The sequence below is a fragment of the Rattus norvegicus genome, chromosome Y (assembly GCF_021556685.1).
Source record: "Rattus norvegicus strain SHRSP/BbbUtx chromosome Y, alternate assembly SHRSP_T2T, whole genome shotgun sequence".
NCBI lineage: Eukaryota > Metazoa > Chordata > Mammalia > Rodentia > Muridae > Rattus > Rattus norvegicus.
This window is the reverse complement of record NC_141555.1, coordinates 62,997,431-63,016,455: the sequence shown is the minus strand read 5'-3', so window position 1 is coordinate 63,016,455 and position 19,025 is coordinate 62,997,431.

The following is a 19,025-nucleotide window of genomic DNA, read 5'->3' as shown; positions in this document are numbered from 1 at the left end:
CTGTCAACGTCCTGGATGTAATCCTGGTGTCAACGTCCCTAGGTCTATTTCTGGTGTCAACGTCCCTGGATCTAATCCTGGAGTCAACGTCCCTGGATCTAATCCTGGTGTCAACGTCCCTGGATCTAATCCTGGTTTCAACGTCACTGGATCTAATCCTGGTGTTTACATCACTGGATCTAATCCTGGTTTTAACGTCCCTGGATCTGATCCTCGTGTCAACTTCACTGGATCTGATCCAGGTGTCAACGTCACTGGATCTAATCCTGGTGTCAACGTCCCTGGACCTGATCTTGGTTTCAACGTCCCTGGATCTCATCCTGGTGTCAGCGTCACTGGATCTAATCCTGCTGTCAACGTCAATGGATCTTATCCTGGTGTCAACGTCCCGGGATCTAATATTGGTGTCAACGTCCCTTGCTCTAATCCTGGTGTCATCGTCACTGGATCGAATCCTGGTGTCAACGTCACTGGATCTTATCCTGAGGTCAATGTCCCTGGTTCTAATCCTTTTTTCAACGTCCCTGGACCTAATCCTGGTGTGAAGTCACTGGATATAATCCTGCTGTCAACGTCCTGGATGTAATCCTGGTGTCAACGTCCCTAGGTCTAATTCTGGTGTCAACGTCCCTGGATCTAATCCTGGAGTCAACGTCCCTGGATCTAATCCTGGTGTCAACGTCCCTGGATCTAATCCTGGTTTCAACGTCACTGGATCTAATCCTGGTGTTTACATCACTGGATCTAATCCTGGTTTTAACGTCCCTGGATCTAATCCTGGTGTCAACGTCACTGGATCTGATCCAGGTGTCAACGTCACTGGATCTGATCCTGGTGTCAACGTCCCTGGACCTGATCTTGGTTTCAACGTCCCTGGATCTCATCCTGGTGTCAGCGTCACTGGATCTAATCCTGCTGTCAACGTCAATGGATCTTTTCCTGGTGTCAACGTCCCAGGATCTAATCTTGGTGTCAACGTCCCTTGATCTAATCCTGGTGTCATCGTCACTGGATCTAATCCTGGTGTCTAAGTCACTGGATTTAATTCTGGAGTCAACGTTCCAGATTCTAATCCTGGTGTCAACGTCCCTGGATCTAATCCTGGTATCAACGACACTGGATCTAATCCTGGTTTTAACGTCCCTGGATCTGATCCTGGAGTCAACGTCACTGGATATGATCCAGGTGTCAACGTCACTCGATCTGATCCTGGTGTCAACGTTCCTGGACATGATCTTGGTTTCAACGTCCCTGGATCTCATCCTGGTGTCAGCGTCACTGGATCTAATCCTGCTGTCAACGTCAATGGATCTAATCCTGGTGTCAACGTCCCTTGATCTAATCTTGGTGTCAACGTCTCTTGATCTAATCCTGGTGTAATCGTCACTGGATCTAATCCTTGTGTCAACGTCACTGGATCTTATCCTGAGGTCAACATCCCTGGATCTAATCCTTTTTTCAACGTCCCTGGACCTAAGCCTGGTGTCAAAGTCACTGGATCTAATCCTGCTGTCAACGTGCCTGGATCTAATCCTGGTGTCAACGTCCCTAGATAGAATTCTGGTGTCAACTTCCCTGATTCTAATCCTGGAGTCAAAGTCACTGGATCTAATCCTGGTGTCAATGTCACTGGATCTAATCCTGGTGTCAACGTCCCTGGATCTAATCCTTGTGTCAACGAAACTGGATCTAATCCTGGTGTCAACGTCCCTGCATCTAATCCTGGTTTCAACGTCCCTGGATCTGATCCTGGTGTAGGCGTCACCGGATCTGATCCTGGTGTCAACGTACCTGAATCTAATCGCGGTGTCAACGAAACTGGATCTAATCCTGGTGTCCACGTCCCTCGATCTAATCCTGGCATCAACGTCCCTGGATTTAGTCCTGTTGTCAATGACACTGGATCTAATCCTTGTGTCAACGTCCCTGGATCTAATCCTGGTTTCAATGTCCCTGCATCTAATCCTGGTGTCAAAGTCACTGAATCTGATCCTGGTGTCAACGTCCCTGGATCTGATCCTGGTGTCAACGTCCCTGGATCTAATCCTGGTTTCAATGTCCCTGCATTTAATCCTGGTGTCAAAGTCACTGAATCTAATCCTGGTGTCAACGTCCCTGGATCTAATCCAGGAGGCAACATCCCTAGATCTAATCCTGGTGTCAACTTTCCGGTATCTAATCATGGTGTCAAAGTAACTGGATCTTATCCTGGTGTCAACGTCATGGATCTGATCCTTGTGTCAACGTCACTGGATCTCACCCTGGTGTCAACGTCCCTGGACCTGATCCTGGTGTCAACGTCCCTGGGTCTATTCCAGGTTTCAATGTCCCTGGATCTAATCCTGGTGTCAACGTCACTGGATCTGATCCTGGTGTCAACGTCCCTGGTTCTGATCCTGGTGTCATCTTACCTGGTTCTAATCCTGGATTCAACGTCCCTGGATCTAATCCTGTTGTCCATGTCTCTGGATCTAATCCTGGAGTCACCTTCCCTGGATCTAATCCTTGTGTCAACGTCCCTGGATGTAATCCTGGTGTCAAAATCCCTGGATGTAATCCTGGTGTCAACGTCATGGATCTGATCCTGGTGTCAAGGTCACTGGATCTGATCCTGGTGTCAACGTCACTGGTTCTATTCCTGGTGTCATGGTACGTGGATCTAAACCTGCTGTCAACATCACTGGATCTTATCCTGGTGTCAATGTCCCTGCATCTAAATCTGGTGTGAACGTCCCTGGATCTAATCCTGGTGTCAACATCACTGTATCTAATCATGGTGTCAACGTCCATGGATCTGACCCTGTGTCTACGTCCTTGGAACTAATCCTGGTTTCAACGTCCCTGGATCTAATACTGGTGTCAACGTCCATGGATCTAATTCTGGAGTCAACGTCCCTGGATCTAATACTGGTGTCAATGTCCCTGGATCTAATCCTGGTGTCAATGTCACTGGATCTAATCCTGGTGTCAACGTCATGGATCTGATCCTGGTGTCAGCGTCACTGGATCTAATCCTGGTGTCAACGACACTGGTTCATATCCTGGTGTCAACGTCCCTGGGTCTAATTCTGGTGTCAACGTCCCTGGATCTAATCCTGGTGTCAGCGTCACTGTATCTAATCCTGGTGTCAACGTCCATGGATCTAAACTGGTTTCAGCGTCACTGGATCTAATCCTGGTGTCAACGTCAATGGATCTAATCCTGGTGTCAGCGTCACTGGATGTAATCCTGGTGTCCACGTCACTGGATCTAATCCTGGAGTCAGCATCAATGGATCTAATCCTGGTATCAACGTCAATGGATCTAATCCTGGTGTCAACGTCCCTGTATATAATCCTGGTGTCATGGTCCCTGGATCTAATCCTGGTGTCAACGTCCATGGATCTAAACTGGTTTCAGCGTCACTGGATATAATCCTGGTGTCAACGTCAATGGATCTAATCCTGGTGTCAGCGTCACTGGATGTAATCCTGGTGTCAACGTCACTGGATCTAATCCTGGTGTCAGCATCAATGGATCTAATCCTGGTATCAACGTCAATGGATCTAATCCTGGTGTCAACGTCCCTGTATATAATCCTGGTGTCATGGTCCCTGGGTCTAATTCTGGTGTCAACGTTCCTGGATCTAATCCTGGTGTCATGGTCCCTGGATCTAATCCTGGTGTCAATATCACTGGATCTTATACTGGTGTCAAGGTCCCTGGGTCTAATTCTGGTGTCAACGTCCCTGTATCTAACCCTGTTGTCAGCGTCACTCGATCTAATCCTGGTGTTAACGTCCCTTGATCTAATCCTGGTGTCAACGTCAATGGATCTAATCCTGGTGTCAACGTCCTAGCTCTAATCCTTGTGTCAACGTCACTGGATCTAATCCTGGTGTCAACATCCCTGGATCTATTCCTGGAGGCAACGTTCCTGGATCTAATCCTGGTTCAACGTCCCTGGATCTGATCCTGGTGTCAACGTCCCTGGCTCTAATCCTGTTGTCAACGTCCCTGGATCTAATCCTGGTTTCAACGTCCCAGGATCTGATCCTGGTGTCAGAGTCTCCGGATCTGATCCTGGTGTCAATGTCCCTGGATCTGATCCTGGTGTCAACGACCCTGGATTTGATCCTGGTGTCAATGTACCTGGATCTAATCGTGGTGTCAACGAAACTGGATCTAATCATGGTGTCCACGTCACTCGTTCTAATCCTGGTATCAACGTCCCTGGATATAATCATGTTGTCAACGTCACTGGATCTAATCCTGGTGTCACCGTCCCTGGATCTAATCCTGGTTTCAACGTCCCTGGATCTAATCCTGGTGTCAGCGTCACTGGATCTAATCCTGGTGTCAACGTCACCGGATCTATTCCTGGTGTCAGCGTCACTGGATCTAATCCTGGTTTCAGCGTCCCTGGATCTAATCCTGGTGTCAATGTCCCTGGATCTAATCTTGGTGTCAACGTCCCTGTATCTAATCCTGGTGTTAACGTCCCTAGATCTAATGTTGTGTCAACGTCCCAGGATCTAATCCTGGAGTCAACGTCCCTGGATCTAATCCTGGTGTCAACGTCACTAGATCTGATCCTGGTGTCAACGTCCCTGGTTCTGATCCTGGTGTCAACGTCCCTGGATCTAATCCTGGTGTCATGGTCCCTGGATCTAATCCTGCTGTCAACGTCCCTGGATCTAATCCTGGAGTCAACGTCCCTGGATCTAATCCTGGTGTCAACGTCCCTGGATCTAAACCTGGTGTCAACGTCACTGCATCTAATCCTGGTTTCAACATCCCTGGATCTGATCCTAGTGTAGGCGCCACCAGATCTGATCCTGGTGTCAACGTCCCTGGATCTGATCCTGGTGTCAACGTACGTGAATCTAATCGCGGTGTCAACGAAACTGGATCTAATCCTGGTGTCAACGTCACTGGATCTAATCCTGGTGTCAACGTCACTGGATCTAATCCTGGTGTCAACGTCCCTGGATCTAATCCTGGTTTCAACGTCCCTGCATCTAATCCTGGTGTCAACGTCAGAGGATCTGATCCTGGTGTCAACGTCCCTGGATCTGATCCTGGTGTGAACGTCCCTGGATCTATTCCTGGTTTCAACGTCCCTGTATCTAATCCTGGTGTCAACGTCCCTGGATCTAATCCTGGAGTCTACGTCCCTAGATCGAATCCTGGTGTCAACGTTCCTGGATCTAATCCTGGTGTCAAAGTCACCGGATATTATCCTGGTGTAAACGTCATGGATCTGATCCTTGTTTCAACGTCACTGGATCTCACCCTGGTGTCAACGTCCCTTGGCCTGATCCTGGTGTCAACGTCCCTGGGTCTATTCCTGGTTTAAACGTCCCTCGATCTAATCCTGGTGTCAATGTCACTGGATCTGATCCTGGTGTCAAAGTCCCTGGTTCTGATCCTGGTGTCAACTTCCCTGGATCTAATCCTGGTTTCAACATCCCTGGATCTAATCCTGGTGTCCACGTCCCTGGATCTAATCCTGGAGTCACCGTCCCTGGATCTAATCCTTGTGTCAATGTCCCTGGATTTAATCCTGGTGTCAGCGTCACTGGATCTTATCCTGGTGTCAATGTCCCTGGGTCTAAATCTGGTGTGAACGTCCCTGGATCTAATCCTGGTGTCAACATCACTGTATCTAATCCTGGTGTCAATGTCCATGGTTCTAATCTTGGTATCAGCGTCACTGGATCTAATCCTGGTGTCAACGTCAATGGATCTAATCCGAGTGTCAACGTCCCTGTATATAATCCTGGTGACAGCGTCACTGGGTCTATTCGTGGTGTCAACGTCAATGGAACTAATCCTGGTGTCAACGTCCCTAAATCTTATCATGGTGTCAACGTCCCTGGGTCTAATTCTGGTGTTACGTCCCTGGATGTAATCCTGGTGTCATGGTCCCTGGATCTAATCCTGGGCTCAACGTCCTGGATCTAATCCTGGTGTCAACGTCCCTGGATCTAATCCTGGTGTCAACCCCCTGGATCTAATCCTGGTATCAACGACACTGGATCTAATTCTGGTGTCAACGACACTGGATTTAATCCTGGTGTCAACGTCACTGGATCTTATCTTGTGGTCAATGTCCCTGGTTCTAATTCTTTTTTCAACGTCCCTGGACCTAATCCTGGTGTCAAAGTCACTGGATATAATCCTGCTGTCAACGTCCTGGATCTAATCCTGGTGTCAACGTCCCTAGGTCTAATTCTGGTGTCAACGTCCCTGGATCTAATCCTGGAGTCAATGTCCCTGGATCTAATCCTGGTGTCAACGTCCCTGGATCTAATCCTGGATTCAACGTCACTGGATCTAATCCTGGTGTCAACGTAATGGATCTGATCCTGGTGTCAGCGTCACTGGATCTAATCCTGGTGTCAACGTCCCTGGTTCTAATCCTGGTATCCAACGTCCCTGGATCTAATCCTGGTGTCAACGTCCGTGGCTCTAATCCTGGTGTCAACGTCCATGGATCTAATCCTGGTGTCAACGTCCCTCGGTCTAAACCTGGTGTCAGCGTCACTGGGCCTAATCCTGGTGTCAACCTCACTGGATCTAATCCTGGTGTCAGCATCAGTGGATCTAATCCTGGTGTCAAGGTCCCTAGATCTAATGCTGGTGTCATCGTCACTGGATCTAATCCTTGTATCAAAGTCACTGGATCTAATCCTGGTGTCAGCGTCACTGGATGTAATCCTGGTGTCAACGTCACTGGATCTAATCCTGGTGTAGGCGTCACCCGATCTGATCCTGTTGTCAACGTCCCTGGATCTGATCCTGGTGTCAACGTACCTGAATCTAATTGCGGTGTCAACGAAACTGGATCTATCCTGGTGTCAACGTCACTGGATCTAAGCCTGGTGTCAACATCCCTGGATCTAATCCTGGTTTCAACGTCCCTGCATCTAATCCTGGTGTCAACGTCAGAGGATCTGATCCTGGTGTCAATGTCCCTGGATCTGATCCTGGTGTCAAGGTCCCTGGATCTATTCCTGGTTTCAACGTCCCTGTATCTAATCCTGGTGTCAACGTCCCTGGATCTAATCCTGGAGTCTACGTCCCTAGATCTAATCCTGGTGACAACGTTCCTGAATCTAATCCTGGTGTCAAAGTCACTGGATATTATCCTGGTGTCAACGTCATGGATCTGATCCTGGTGTCAACGTCACTGGTTCTAATCCTGGTTTCATTGTCCCTGGATCTAATCCTGCTGTCAACATCACTGGATCTTATCCTGGTGTCAACATCACTGTATCTAATCCTGGTGTCAACGTCCATGGTTCTAATCCTGGTATCAGCGTCACTGGATCTAATCCTGGTGTCAACATCAATGGATCTAATCCGAGTGTCAACGTCCCTGTATATAATCCTGGTGACAGCGTCACTGGGTCTATTCGTGGTGTCAACGTCAATGGAACAAATCCTGGTGTCAACGTCCCTGGATCTTATCATGGTGTCAACGTCCCTGGGTCTAATTCTGGTGTCAACGTCCCTGGATCTAAACCTGGTGTCATGGTCCCTGGATCTAATCCTGGTGTCAAAGTCACTGGATCTTATACTGGTGTCAACGTCCCTGTATCTAATCCTGGTGTCAGCGTCACTCGATCTAATCATGGTGTCAACATCCCTGGATCTAATCCTGGTGTCAGCATCTCTGGATCTAATCCTGGTGTCAACGTCAATGGATCTAATTCTGGTGTCAACGTCCCTGGATCTAATTGTGGTGTTAACGTCCCAGGATCTAAGCCAGGTGTCAACGTCCCTGGATCTAATCCTGGTGTCAACGTCCCTTGATTTAATCTTGGTGTCAACGTCTCTTGATCTAATCCTGGTGTAATCGTCCCTGGATCTAATCCTGGTGTCAGCGTCACTGTATCTAATCCTGGTGTCAACGTCCATGGATCTAAACTGGTTTCAGCGACACTGGATCTAATCCTGGTGTAAACGTCAATGGATCTAATCCTGGTGTCATCGTCCCTGTATCTAATACTGGTGTCAAGGTCCCTGGATCTAATCCTGGTGTCAGCGTCACTGTATCTAATCCTTGTGTCAACGTCACTGGATCTAAATCTGGTGTCAGCGTCACTGGATGTAATCCTGGTGTCAACGTCACTAGATCTAATCCTGGTGTCAGCATCACTGGATCTAATCCTGGTGTCAACGTCCCTGGATCTAATCCTGGTGTCAACATCACTGGATCTAATCCAGGTGTCAACGTCCCTGGATCTAATCCTGGTATCCAACGTCCCTGGATCTATTCCTGGTGCCAACGTCCCTGGATCTAATCCTGGTGTCAACGTCCATGGATCTAATCCTGGTGTCAACGTCCCTGGGTCTAAACCTGGTGTCAGCGTCACTGGGCCTAATCCTGGTGTCAACCTCACTGGATCTAATCCTGGTTTCAGCATCAGTGGATCTAATCCTCGTATCAACGTCCCTGGGTCTAAGTCTGGTGTCAACGTCACCGGATCTAATCCTGGTGTCAACGTCAATGGATCTAATCCTGGTGTCAACGTCCCTGTATATAATCCTGGTGTCATCTTCCCTGTATCTAATCCTGGTGTCAACGTCAATGGAACTAATTTAGGTGTCAACGTCAATGGAACTAATCCTGGTGTCAACGTCCCTGGATCTAATCCTGGTGTCATGGTCCCTGGATCTAATCTTGGTGTCAACATCACTGGATCTTATATTGGTGTCAACATCCCTGGGTCTAATTCTGGTGTCAACGTCCCTGTATCTAATCCTGGTGTCAGCGTCACTCGATCTAATCCTGGTGTCAACATCCCTGGATCTAATCTTGGTGTCAGCAAAACTGGATCTAATCCTGGTGCCAACGTCAATGGATCTAATCCTGGTGTCAATGTCCTAGCTCTAATCCTGGTGTCAACGTCACTGGATCTAATCCTGGTGTCAACGTCCCTGGATCTAATCGTGGTGTCAACGTCCCTGGATCTAATCCTGTTTTCAACGTCCCAGGATCTGATCCTGGTGTCAGCGTCTCCGGATCTGATCCTGGTGTCAACTTCCCTGGATCTGATCCTGGTGTCAACGACCCTGGATCTGATCCTGGTGTCAACGTACCCGCATCTAATCGTTGTGTCAACATCAATGGGTCTAATCCTGGTGTCAGCGGCACTGGATCTAATCGCGTTGTGATCATCCCTGGATCTAATCCTTGTGTCAACGTCCCTGGATCTAATCCTGGTGTCATCGTTACTGGATCTTATCCTGGTGTCAACGTAACTGGATCTTATCCTGGTGTCAACGTCCCTGGATTTGATCCTGGTGTAAACGTCCCTGGATATAATCCTGGTGTCAACAGCACTGGATCTAATCCTGGTGTCAACGTCCCTGGATTTAATCCTGGTGTCAACGTCCCTGGTTCTAATCCTGGTGTCATGGTCCCTGGATCTAATTCTAGTGTCAACGTCATTGTTTCTAACCTGGTGTCAATATCCCTGGATATATTCCTGGTATCAACGTCCTTGGATCAAATCCTGGTGTCAACATCACTGGATCTAATCCTGGTTTCAACGTACCTGGATCTAATCATGGTGACAACGTCCCTGGCTCTAATCCTGGTGTCAACTTCCCTGGATCTAATACTGGTGTCAACGTTCCTGGGTCTAATCCTGGTGTCAACGAAACTGGATCTAATCCTGGTGTCAACGTCCCTGGATCTAATCCTGTTTTCAATGTCACTGGATGTACTCCTGGTGTCAACGTCCCTGGATCTATTCCTGTTTTCAATGTCACTGGATGTACTCCTGGTGTCACCGTCCCTGGATCTAATCCTGGTGTCAATATCACTGGATCTAATCCTGGTTTCAACATCCCTGGATCTGATCCTGGTGTAGGCGTCATCGGATCTGATCCTGGTGTCAACGTCCGTGGATCTGATCCCGGTGTCAACGTACCTGAATCTAATCACGGTGTCAACGAAACTGGATATAATCCTGGTGTCCACGTCCCTCGTCTAATCCTGGCATCAACGTCCGTGGTTCTAATCCTGTTGTCAATGTCACTGGATCTGATCCCGGTGTCAACGTACCTGAATCTAATCGCGGTGTCAACGAAACTGGATCTAATCCTGGTGTCCACGTCCCTTGTCTAATCCTGGCATCAACGTCCGTGGTTCTAATCCTGTTGTCAATGTCACTGGATCTAATCCTGGTGTCAACGTTCCTGGATCTAATCCTGGTTTCAACGTCCCTGCATTTAATCCTGGTGTCAAGGTCACTGGATCTGTTCCTGGTTTCAACGTCCCTGGATCTGATCCTGGTGTTAACGTCTCTGGATCTAATCCTGGTTTCAACGTCCTTGTATCTAATCCTGGTGTCAACGTCCCTGGATCTAATCCTGGAGTCAACGTCCCTAGATCTAATCCTGGTGTCAACGTCCCTGGGTCTATTCCTGGTTTCAAGGTCCCTGGATCTAATCCTGGTGTCAACGTCACTAGATCTGATCCTGGTGTCAACGTCCCTGGTTCTGATCCTGGTGTCAACGTCCCTGGATCTAATTTTGTGTCAGCGTCCCTTGATCTAATCCTGGTGTCATAGTCATTGGATGTTATCCTGGTGTCAACGTCCCTGGTTCTAATCCTTTTTCAACGTCCCTGGACCTAGTCCTGGTGTCAAAGTCACTGGATATAATCTTGCTGTCAACGTCCCTGGATCTAATACTGGTTTCAACGTCCCTGGATCTAATCCTGGTGTCAACGTCACTGGATCTAATCCTGGTTTCAACGTCCCTGGATCTGATGCTGGTGTAGGCGACATCGGATCTGATCCTGGTGTCAACGTCCCTGGATCTGATCCCGGTGTCAACGTTCCTGAATCTAATCGCGGTGTCAACGAAACTGGATCTAATCCTGGTGTCCACGTCCCTCGTCTAATCCTGGCATCAACGTCCGTGGTTCTAATCCTGTTGTCAATGTCACTGGATCTGATCCCGGTGTCAACGTACCTGAATCTAATCGCGGTGTCAACGAAACTGGATCTAATCCTGGTGTCCACGTCCCTCGTCTAATCCTGGCATCAACGTCCGTGGTTCTAATCCTGTTGTCAATGTCACTGGATCTAATCCTGGTGTCAACGTTCCTGGATCTAATCCTGGTTTCAACGTCCCTGCATTTAATCCTCGTGTCAAGGTCACTGGATCTGTTCCTGGTTTCAACGTCCCTGGATCTGATCCTGGTGTTAACGTCTCTGGATCTAATCCTGGTTTCAACGTCCTTGTATCTAATCCTGGTGTCAACGTCCCTGGTTCTAATCCTGGAGTCACCGTCCCTAGATCTAATCCTGGTGTCAACGTCCCTGGGTCTATTCCTGGTTTCAAGGTCCCTGGATCTAATCCTGGTGTCAACGTCACTAGATCTGATCCTGGTGTCAACGTACCTGGTTCTGATCCTGGTGTCAACGTCCCTAGATCTAATTTTGTGTCAGCGTCCCTTGATCTAATCCTGGTGTCATAGTCATTGGATGTTATCCTGGTGTCAACGTCCCTGGTTCTAATCCTTTTTCAACGTCCCTGGACCTAGTCCTGGTGTCAAAGTCACTGGATATAATCTTGCTGTCAACGTCCCTGGATCTAATACTGGTTTCAACGTCCCTGGATCTAATACTGGTGTCAATGTCCCTGGATCTAATCCTGGAGTCATCGTCACTGGATCTAATCCTGGTGTCAACGTTCCTGGATCTAATCCTGGTTTCAACGTCCCTGCATTTAATCCTGGTGTCAAGGTCACTGGATCTGTTCCTGGTTTCAACGTCCCTGGATCTGATCCTGGTGTTAACGTCTCTGGATCTAATCCTGGTTTCAACGTCCTTGTATCTAATCCTGGTGTCAACGTCCCTGGATCTAATCCTGGAGTCAACGTCCCTAGATCTAATCCTGGTGTCAACGTCCCTGGGTCTATTCCTGGTTTCAAGGTCCCTGGATCTAATCCTGGTGTCAACGTCACTAGATCTGATCCTGGTGTCAACGTCCCTGGTTCTGATCCTGGTGTCAACGTCCCTGGATCTAATTTTGTGTCAGCGTCCCTTGATCTAATCCTGGTGTCATAGTCATTGGATGTTATCCTGGTGTCAACGTCCCTGGTTCTAATCCTTTTTCAACGTCCCTGGACCTAGTCCTGGTGTCAAAGTCACTGGATATAATCTTGCTGTCAACGTCCCTGGATCTAATACTGGTTTCAACGTCCCTGGATCTAATCCTGGTGTCAACGTCACTGGATCTAATCCTGGTTTCAACGTCCCTGGATCTGATGCTGGTGTAGGCGACATCGGATCTGATCCTGGTGTCAACGTCCCTGGATCTGATCCCGGTGTCAACGTTCCTGAATCTAATCGCGGTGTCAACGAAACTGGATCTAATCCTGGTGTCCACGTCCCTCGTCTAATCCTGGCATCAACGTCCGTGGTTCTAATCCTGTTGTCAATGTCACTGGATCTGATCCCGGTGTCAACGTACCTGAATCTAATCGCGGTGTCAACGAAACTGGATCTAATCCTGGTGTCCACGTCCCTCGTCTAATCCTGGCATCAACGTCCGTGGTTCTAATCCTGTTGTCAATGTCACTGGATCTAATCCTGGTGTCAACGTTCCTGGATCTAATCCTGGTTTCAACGTCCCTGCATTTAATCCTCGTGTCAAGGTCACTGGATCTGTTCCTGGTTTCAACGTCCCTGGATCTGATCCTGGTGTTAACGTCTCTGGATCTAATCCTGGTTTCAACGTCCTTGTATCTAATCCTGGTGTCAACGTCCCTGGTTCTAATCCTGGAGTCACCGTCCCTAGATCTAATCCTGGTGTCAACGTCCCTGGGTCTATTCCTGGTTTCAAGGTCCCTGGATCTAATCCTGGTGTCAACGTCACTAGATCTGATCCTGGTGTCAACGTACCTGGTTCTGATCCTGGTGTCAACGTCCCTAGATCTAATTTTGTGTCAGCGTCCCTTGATCTAATCCTGGTGTCATAGTCATTGGATGTTATCCTGGTGTCAACGTCCCTGGTTCTAATCCTTTTTCAACGTCCCTGGACCTAGTCCTGGTGTCAAAGTCACTGGATATAATCTTGCTGTCAACGTCCCTGGATCTAATACTGGTTTCAACGTCCCTGGATCTAATACTGGTGTCAATGTCCCTGGATCTAATCCTGGAGTCATCGTCACTGGATCTAATCCTGGTGTCAACGTCACTGGATCTTATCCTGGTGTCAACGTCCCTAGATCTAATCCTGGTGTCAACGTCCCTGGATCTAATCCTGGTGTCATGGTCTCTGGATCTAATTCTGGTGTCAACGTCATTGGATCTTATCCTGGTGTCACGTCCCTGGATCTTATCTTGGTGTCAACGTCCCTGGATCTAATCCTGGTGTCAACATCACTGGATCTAATCCAGGTGTCAACGTCCCTGGATCTAATCTTGGTATCCAACGTCCCTGGATCTATTCCTGGTGCCAACGTCCCTGAATCTAATCCTGGTGTCAACGTCCATGGATCTAATCCTGGTGTCAACGTCCCTGGGTCTAAACCTGGTGTCAGCATCACTGGGCCTAATCCTGGTGTCAACCTCACTGGATCTAATCCTGGTTTCAGCATCAGTGGATCTAATCCTGGTGTCAACGTCCCTGGGTCTAAGTCTGGTGTCAACGTCACCGGATCTAATCCTGGTTTCAACGTCCCTGGATCTAATCATGGTGTCAACGTCCCTGGCTCTAATACTGGTGTCAACTTCCCTGGATCTAATACTGGTGTCAAGGTTCCTGGGTCTAATCCTGGTGTCAACGAAACTGGATCTAATCCTGGTGTCAACGTCCCTGGATCTAATCCTGGTATCAACGTCCCTGGATCTAATCCTGTTGTCAATGACACTGGATCTAATCCTGGTGTCAACCTCCTTGGATCTATTCCTGGTATCAACGTCACTGGATCAAATCCTGGTGTCAACGTCACTGGATCTAATCCTGGTTTCAACATCCCTGGATCTACTCCTGGTGTCATGGTCCCTGGATCTAATCCTGGTTTCAACGTCAATGGATCTAATCGTGGTGTCAAGGTCCCTGGATCTAATGCTGGTGTCATCGTCACTGGATCTAATCCTTGTGTCAACATCACTGGATCTAATCCTGGTGTCAGCATCACTGGATCTAATCCTGGTGTCAACGTCAATGGATCTAATCCTGGTGTCAACGTCCCTGTATATAATCCTGGTGTCATCTTCCCTGTATCTAATCCTGGTGTCAACGTCAATGGAACTAATTTAGGTGTCAACGTCAATGGAACTAATCCTGGTGTCAACGTCCCTGGATCTAATCCTGGTGTCATGGTCCCTGGATCTAATCTTGGTGTCAACATCACTGGATCTTATATTGGTGTCAACATCCCTGGGTCTAATTCTGGTGTCAACGTCCCTGTATCTAATCCTGGTGTCAGCGTCACTCGATCTAATCCTGGTGTCAACATCCCTGGATCTAATCTTGGTGTCAGCAAAACTGGATCTAATCCTGGTGCCAACGTCAATGGATCTAATCCTGGTGTCAATGTCCTAGCTCTAATCCTGGTGTCAACGTCACTGGATCTAATCCTGGTGTCAACGTCCCTGGATCTAATCGTGGTGTCAACGTCCCTGGATCTAATCCTGTTTGCAACGTCCCAGGATCTGATCCTGGTGTCAGCGTCTCCGGATCTGATCCTGGTGTCAACTTCCCTGGATCTGATCCTGGTGTCAACGACCCTGGATCTGATCCTGGTGTCAACGTACCCGCATCTAATCGTTGTGTCAACATCAATGGGTCTAATCCTGGTGTCAGCGGCACTGGATCTAATCGCGTTGTGAGCATCCCTGGATCTAATCCTTGTGTCAACGTCCCTGGATCTAATCCTGGTGTCATCGTTACTGGATCTTATCCTGGTGTCAACGTAACTGGATCTTATCCTGGTGTCAACGTCCCTGGATTTGATCCTGGTGTAAACGTCCCTGGATATAATCCTGGTGTCAAAAGCACTGGATCTAATCCTGGTGTCAACGTCCCTGGATTTAATCCTGGTGTCAACGTCCCTGGATCTAATCCTGGTGTCATGGTCCCTGGATCTAATTCTAGTGTCAACGTCATTGTTTCTAATCCTGGTGTCAATATCCCTGGATATATTCCTGGTATCAACGTCCTTGGATCAAATCCTGGTGTCAACATTTCTGGATCTAATCCTGGTTTCAACGTCCCTGGATCTAATCATGGTGACAACGTCCCTGGCTCTAATCCTGGTGTCAACTTCCCTGGATCTAATACTGGTGTCAACGTTCCTGGGTCTAATCCTGGTGTCAACGAAACTGGATCTAATCCTGGTGTCAACGTCCCTGGATCTAATCCTGTTTTCAATGTCACTGGATGTACTCCTGGTGTCAACGTCCCTGGATCTATTCCTGTTCTCAATGTCACTGGATGTACTCCTGGTGTCAACGTCCCTGGATCTAATCCTGGTATCAACGTCCCTGGATCTAATCCTGGTGTAAACGAAACTGGATCTAATACTGTTGTCAACGTCCCTGTATGTAATCCTGGTGTCAACCTCACTGGATCTGATCCTGTTTTATGTCACTGGATCTAAACCAGGTGCCAGCGTCTGTGGATCTAATCATGGTGTCGACGTCACTGAATCTTATCCTGGTGTCAACGTCCCTGGATCTAATCCTTTTGTCAATGTCACTGGACCTAATCCTGGTGAAAACATCATAGGATCTAATACTTATGTCAACGTCCCTGGATCTAATCCTGGTGTCAACATCACTGGATCTAATCCTGATGTCAGCGTCACTGGATCTAATCCTGGTGTCAACGTCAATGGATCTAAGCCTGGTGTCAACGTCCCAGGATCTAATCCTGGTGTCAACGTCACTGGATCTAATCCTGGTTTCAACGTCCCTGGATCTAATCATGGTGTCAAAGTCACTGGATCTGATCCTGGTGTCAACGTCCCTGGATCTGATCCTGGTGTCAATGTCCATGGACCTGAACCTGGTTTCATCGTCCCTGTATCTAATCCTGTGGTCAGTGTCATGGATCTAATCCTGGTGTCAACGTCAATGGATCTAATCCTGGTGTCAACATCCCTGGATCTAATCCTGGTGTCAATGTCCCTGGATCTAATCTTGGTGTCAACGAACCTGGATCTAATCCAGGTGTCAACGAAACTGGATCTAATCCTGTTGTCAACGTCCCTGGATCTAATCCTGGTATCAATGTCACTGGATCTAATCCTGGTGTCAATGATCCTGCATCTAATCCTGGTGTGAACGTCACTGGATCTAATCCTGGTTTATGTCCCTGGATATAATCCTGGTGTCAACGTCCCTGGATCTAATCCTGGTGTCAAAGTCCATGGATCTAATCGTGTTGAAAACGTCACTGGATATAATCCTGGTGTCAACGTCCCTGGATCTAATCCTGGTGTCAACATCACTCGATCTAATCCTCGTTTATGTCCCTGGATCTAAACCTGGTACCAGCGTCACTGGATCTAAACCTGGTGTTAATGTCCCTGGATCTAATCCTGTTGTCAACGTCCCTGGATCTAATCCTGGTGTCAAGGTCCCTTGGTCTAATCCTGGTGTCAGCGTCAAGGGACCTAATCCTGATGTCAACGTCACTGGATCTAATCCTGGTGTCAGCATAAGTGCATCTAATCCTGGTGTCAACGTCACTGGATCTAATCCTGGTGTCAATGTCACTGGATCTAATCCTGGTGTCAACGTCCCTGGATCTAATCCTTGTGTCAACGAAACTGGATATAATCCTGGTATCAACGTCCCTGCATCTAATCCTGGTATCAACGGACCTGGATCTAATCCTGTTGTCAACGTCACTGGATCTAATCCTGGTGTCAACCTCCCTGGATCAAATCATGGTATCAACGTCACTGGATCAAATCCTGGAGTCAACGTCACTGGTCTAATCCTGGTGTCAACATCACTGGATCTAATACTGGTGTCAACGTCACTGGATCTAATACTGGTGTCAACGTCAAAGGATCTAATCCTGGTGTCAAAGTCCCTGGCTCTAATCCTGGTGTCAAAGTCCCTTGATCTAATCCTGGTGTCACCGTCCCTGGATCTAATCCTGGTGTCAGCGTCACTGTATCTAATCCTTGTGTCAACGTCACTGGATCTAATCCTGGTGTCAACGTCATTGGATCTAATCCTGGTGTCAGCGTCACTGGATCTAATCCTGGTGTCAGCTTCCCTGGATCTAATCCTGGTGTAAACGTCCCTGGAACTAATTTTGTGTCAACGTCCCTTGATCTAATCCTGGTGTCATAGTCATTGGATCTTATCCTGGTGTCAACGTCACTGGATCTTATCCTGGTGTCAACGTCCCTGGTTCTAATCCTTTTTTCAACGTCCCTGGACCTAACCTGGTGTCAAAGTCCCTGGATCTAATCTTGCTGTCAACATCCCTGTATCTAATCCTGGTGTCAACGTCCCTGGATCTAATCCTGGTTTCAACGTCTCAGGATCTGATCCTGATGTCAGCCTCTCCGGATCTGATCCTGGTGACAACGTCCCTGGATCTGATCCTGGTGTCAACGACCCTGGATTTGATCCTGGTGTCAACGTACCTGTATCTAATCGTGGTGTCAACGAAACTGGATCTAATCCTGGTGTCCACGTCACTCGTTCTAATCCTGGTATCAACGTCCCTGGATCTAATCCTGTTGTCAACGTCACTGGATCTAATCGTGGTGTCAATGTCCCTGGATCTAATCTTGGTGTTAACGTCCCTGGATCTAATCCTGGTGTCAACGTCCCTAGATCTAATGTTGTGTCAACGTCCCTGGATCTAATCCTGGAGTCAACGTCCCTGGATCTAATCCTGGTGGCAACGTCCCTGGATCTAATACTGGTGTCAACGTCCCTGGATCTAATCCTGGTGTCAACGTCTCTGGATCTAATCCTGGTTTCAATATCCCTGGACCTGATCCTAGTGTCAACTTCACTGGATCTGATCCATGTGTCAACGTCACTGGATCTGATCCTGGTGTCAACATCCCTGGACCTGATCCTGGTTTCAACGTCCTTGGATCTAATCCTGGTGTCAGCGTCACTGGATCTGATCCTGGTGTCAACGTCAATGGATCTAATCCTGGTGTCAACGTCCCTGGATCTAATATTGGTGTCAACGTCCCTTGCTCTAATCCTGGTGTCATCGTCACTGGATCTAATCCTGGTGTCAACGTCACTGGATCTTATCCTGAGGTCAACGTCCCTGGTTCTAATCTTTTTCAACGTCCCTGGACCTAAATCTGGTGTCAATGTCACTGGATCTAATCCTGCTGTCAATGTCCTGGATCTAATCCTGGTGTCAACGTCCCTAGGTCTAATTCTGGTGTCAACGTCCCTGGATCTAATACTGGAGTCAACGTCCCTAGATCTAACCCTGTGTCAACGTCCCTGGATCTAATCCTGGTTTCAACGTCACTGGATCTAATCCTGGTGTTTACGTCACTGGATCTAATCCTGGTGTCAACGTCCCTGGATCTGACCCATGAGACAGCGTCACTGGATCTAATCCTGGTGTCAAAGTCACTGGATTTAATTCTGGAGTCAACGTCCCTGATTCTAATCCTGGTGTCAACGTCCCTGTATATAATCCTGGTATCAACGTCACTGGATCTGATCCTGGTTTTAACGTCCCTGGATCTGATCCTGGTGTCAGCGTCACTCGATCTTATCCTGGTGTCAACGTCAATGGATCTAATCCTGGTGTCAACGTCCCTGGATCTAATCTTGGTGTCAACGTCCCTTGATCTAATCCTGGTGTCATCGTCACTGGATCTAATCCTGGTGTCAACGTCACTGGATCTTATCCTGAGGTCAACGTCCCTGGTTCTAATCCTTTTTTCAACGTCCCTGGACCTAAGCCTGGTGTCAAAGTCACTGGATCTAATCCTGCTGTCAACGTCCCTGGATCTAATCCTGGAGTCAACGTTCCTGATTCTAATCCTGGTGTCAACCTTCCT